Here is a 4,577-nt window from a genome sequence, read left to right on the forward strand (position 1 = left end):
GCTGAGCACCTCCACGTGTGTATTTGCCAGCCGTGTATCTTCTTTAGAGAGATGTCTGTTCAGATCTTTTGCCTATTTTTTAATTGGATTGTTTGTTTTCTTGTTGTTGAGTTCTCTGTATATTTTGGATTCAAGTTCTTTATTGTGTATGTGTTTTGCAAATATTTTCTCCTAGTATGTGGCTTGTTTTCTCACTCTCTTAACAGTGTCTTTCACAGAACAGAAGTTTTTAAAAACCAGGATGTTTCACATAACAATCTGGCTTCTCTTGGAAGCAGATCTTGTGACACTGGGACCCTTTCCTGCAGGGCTAAAGCCATCCAGTGGCTGCGGCTCTCTCTCCAGTTCTCCAGAGCTGTGCCCATCCCACTTCCCCCAGTACGCTGCCTTTCTGACCCCGAGATACATGATGTGGGTGGCTTTGGCTTAAAGGAAGCCCCACCTTTGTTTCCTACATTGGGTTCCATGGAGGTTTACTTTGAATAAAACCTTCTCATGCTTGAAAAGAAAACTTTAAAAATTTAAACGTGCCTGGTTTAGATGATCTTCCTGCTCTTTCACATCAGTCCGACCTTTTCATTGTCACATTTGACTTGAATGAGCAAAGAAGCAATTCGATAAACACTCCACATGTGGCTCCTTCTGTTAGCCTGTTGTTCTCATTCTGATCCAGGCCACAGGGCACAATGCCAATGTGAAGGTCACCACCCACCAGCAATGCCACTGTGCCCACCAGACATGCCTCACACCAGCCGGATCAATAAGGAGGAAATCTTTACCCGGAATGACCTCCCAGGTGTGGATGGGGGTTAGAGTTATCTTATAAAGCACAGGTAATTTAAACCCCAAATCACCCTTGACCTATGGAAAACAGGCGTCTTTATAGATAGGAATCGCCCTCTCCATGGAAAAATGTTCTCGCCTGGAGACACCTGAGAACTGGGACCTGGAGGGGACCCGGAGGAAACGTCAGATTGCTGCTCTCCCTCGGGCTCAGGCTAAAGCACGAACCTATGGAGCAGGATCCGGGGCAAACTCTGCACTCCATCTGAACTACTCTCTCCCTTTCTCCCTGAGTGGTGTAGCTGACTTGCTTTCGGGTGTACATGGCTGGCATGATTCTCTTTTCACCAAGCCACTGATGCAACTGGAAAAAATGCTTCTTGGGTTCTAAAACATATCAGTGAAGACAAATCCAGGGGGCCTAGCTCAGGGCCTCACAACCAAGGAGAGGCAGGGAACCCTATTTGCACAAATGCTCATCCCCAGGCTGGCTGGTGTCCTATTCGGTATATTTGTTGAACTCAGGTACATGGAAGCCTATGTTCACTTGCTTCAGCAAAGTATCACAAATGGAGTGGCTTAAACAGATACTTATTTGCTCACAATCAAGGGAGCTAAAGTCCAAAATCAATGTGTTGGCAGGGCTATTTCTTCAGAGGGCCGTGAGGGAAGGCTGCATTCTAGGCCTCTCTCCTTGGCTTGTAGGTGACTATCTTCTCCCTGGGTCTTCACACCATCTTTCCTCTAAGGCTGTCTCTGTGTCCAAAGTTCTCTCTATAAGAATGCCAGGCATCTTGGATTAGGGCCCACCTAAATGATGTCATCTTAACTAATCACATCTGCCGTGGTCCTATTTCAAAATAAGGTCACATTCTGAGGTGCAGGGAGTTAGGACTTCAACCTACATATTTGTAAAATTCCTTGCTCTGCAAGTCAGTCAACTGGCTGGGAAAATAGGTCATTGGGAAAGGCAGTTAATGAAGAAAGTCCACAAAAGCAAAGCTTAATGATGGTATTCTCAACTTCCTTCATTCTTTTAAATGCTTTTCTTTTTTAGGTAACACAGACATAATAGATAGAATAAGATGCTAAAAATAAAAGAAAGTTTATTCAAAGTCCACAAACTCTTCTCTACTCTTCCCAAGCCCGTGACATCTCTAAAGTTTGTTCTTAATAGCTGCACCAGGAATAGCCCTTCGAGTAATCACCTTGGCCAGGTAAACATAGCTCTGAAATAAAGGCCAGTCCCACCTCTTGTCCAGCTTTCAAAGATAAGGTCCCCCAAACTCTTTGCTTAACTTCACGGGCACTGGTGTTACTCTGCCCATTCTCCTGACTCCTACCACGTCCCAGCCACCACCTTACTCCACTGCCTCACCTCTGACTTGTGCCATCAGAGACTCACATTTCCCTTTTCCTGGGGATCCCACTCCACCAACTATTAGTCTCAGCTCTGTTTTCATCCCAAGTTCTTTGCCTTATCTTTTGGGGGGGTTTGGCCCCTAGGACACACTCCTTTCTTTCACAGTCTCCTTCCTGGACTGAAGCATATTTTGTTTCCTTTATCTAATGAAATGATGAAGGTGTAAATTAAAGTTGAAGCAGGGTGTGTGGGGAGAAGGAGGGTGGAGGAGTGACTAGCCACGGGTCTGAAACGGCAGATGAGCAGGTGGTAGGTGATGGGAGGCTCACCAGTTGTGAGGCCTACTGGAAAGAGGCTTTGTCATAAGATGAACATGGGTCTGGGGAGCTGAGGTGTGCCAGTACCTGGAACAAGGTCATTACTTTTGTGAAGCTTTAAATACTTGTATCATCTTAGCATTAGTCACTCCCCAATTTGTACCTTCAGCCCTGATCCTCATCCTAAACTGGAGAGCAAAATTCTAACTTTGTTCTATATATGTCTATTTTTTTTTAAGGAGAAAAAAAAATTTTTTTTTTGAGACAGAGTCTCACTTGGTTACCCTCAGTAGAGTACTCCTCATAGCAACCTCAAACTCTGTGCTCAAGCAATCCTCTTGCTTCAGCCTCCCAAGTAGCTGGGACTATGAGTTCCTGCCACAACACCCAGCTATTGTTTTTAGAGATGAGATCTCACTCTGGCTTAGGCTGGTATAGAACTCCTAAATTCAAGCAATCCACCTGCCTCAGCCTCCCAGAGTGCTAGGATTACAGGTGTGAGCCCCCAATATTTCTATTTGAATGTTGACCAGACATCTCAAACTCTTAATTTCATTCTCAAACCTGTTCTTTACCTAATCTTCCCCATCTTGGTAGTTAAGTCCATTCTATGTGTACTCAAGACAAAAGACTTAGGCATCATCCTTGATTCCTTACTTTGTTCTTACTTGTATCCATCTAATCTTCCCTTTAAATAGAGAATTTGCACACTTTGCCACATCTCCAGCCCTGTCACCCTAGCCTGTGCCATCATTCTTCATTACCAGAAAGTCATGTCCTAACTAGGCTTTTCACTTACTTCCATCCCTAGCCATTCAGCCTATTTTTCAATCTGATGTTTAGAGAGGTCTTTTGAAAAACTGAAGTTAGATTGTGTCATCCTCCACTCCAAACCTTCTGCGACATGTGCCTCACTGAGCCAGCATCAAGTCTCCTTTCCCATTTAATCACAGCCCTTCCAGCTCTTACCTTGGCAATGACTAATGGTTCCACTCTCCAGCTTCTGTTGCAGTTGGTGTGTCCCTAGGACATGAGAGGAAGGAACATGTACAACATCTGAGTCATGCTCCAAAGGGAGGGAAATTCCTTCCTCTTCCTTTGTCCCTGATATAGTTTGGGTATTTGTCCCCTCCAAATCTCATATTGAGATCTGGTCCCCAGTGTTGGACGTGGGGCCTCTTGGGAAGTGTTGATGTCAAGGAGATGGATCCTTCACAGCAGCAGAGATTTCCCCAACTGGTGCCCAAGAAATGTCATTGTTAGAAAGAGGCTGGTACCTGCTCCCCTTTTTTGCTTTCTTCCCCTCACCATGAGATGCCTGCTCCCTCCCCTTAGCCTCCTGCTGTGCTGGGAAGCTTCCTGAGGCCCCACTGGAGGCAGATGCTGGTGCCATCCACAGATCTATGAACCAAAGAAAACCTCTTTTCTTTACAAATTACCCAGCCTCAGGTCCTTATAGCAACACAAATGAACTGAGATACCCCTTCCTTGCTGATGAGTGGTCAGCTGCCATCACCCCTAAAGGTGATGAGGGGAAGAGGGGAGCAGAGCCAGCCTAACAACTCCAAACCCCCTGTCTCTGCATGTTACCTGAGAGAGAACTTGACTGCCATCTCCTCACATGAACACATGCCCCAACTACTCACCCTCCAGTGCCTTACTTTTGCAATTAGAATAAAATCTGAAACTGTCCCAAAGCCAGCAAATCCCTATGTGATTTTGCCCTTGGCTAGCTCTGGGACTTTCTTTCTCATCCCCACTCCCTGGTTCTCTATGCTCCAGCCACCAGGCCTGCCTGCTTGTCCTCAGTTACACAAAGGACGTTCCTCCGCGGGCTCGGATTACCTGACTCCTCATCTGGGAGCTCTGCTCTGGCCGCTGGTGTCGTCTCTCACCCTGATTTGGTTTTCTCCAATATCTTATCACCACTCAACATATAACTGTTGTCTGCCATGCTAGAATGTGACCTCACTAAGAAAGAACAGCATGGTTTTTTTCATGGATTTAAACACAAGATACAGTCTCCAAAAATATACGGATAGATTGAACAAGCTTCAGTTTTCTCATCTGTAAAATGGGAATAGTTTCAGCCATGTAGGTGTGTGGTGAGAAGG

Source organism: Otolemur garnettii, unplaced genomic scaffold (assembly GCF_000181295.1).
Source record: "Otolemur garnettii isolate 467f Iridium unplaced genomic scaffold, OtoGar3 scaffold00006, whole genome shotgun sequence".
NCBI lineage: Eukaryota > Metazoa > Chordata > Mammalia > Primates > Galagidae > Otolemur > Otolemur garnettii.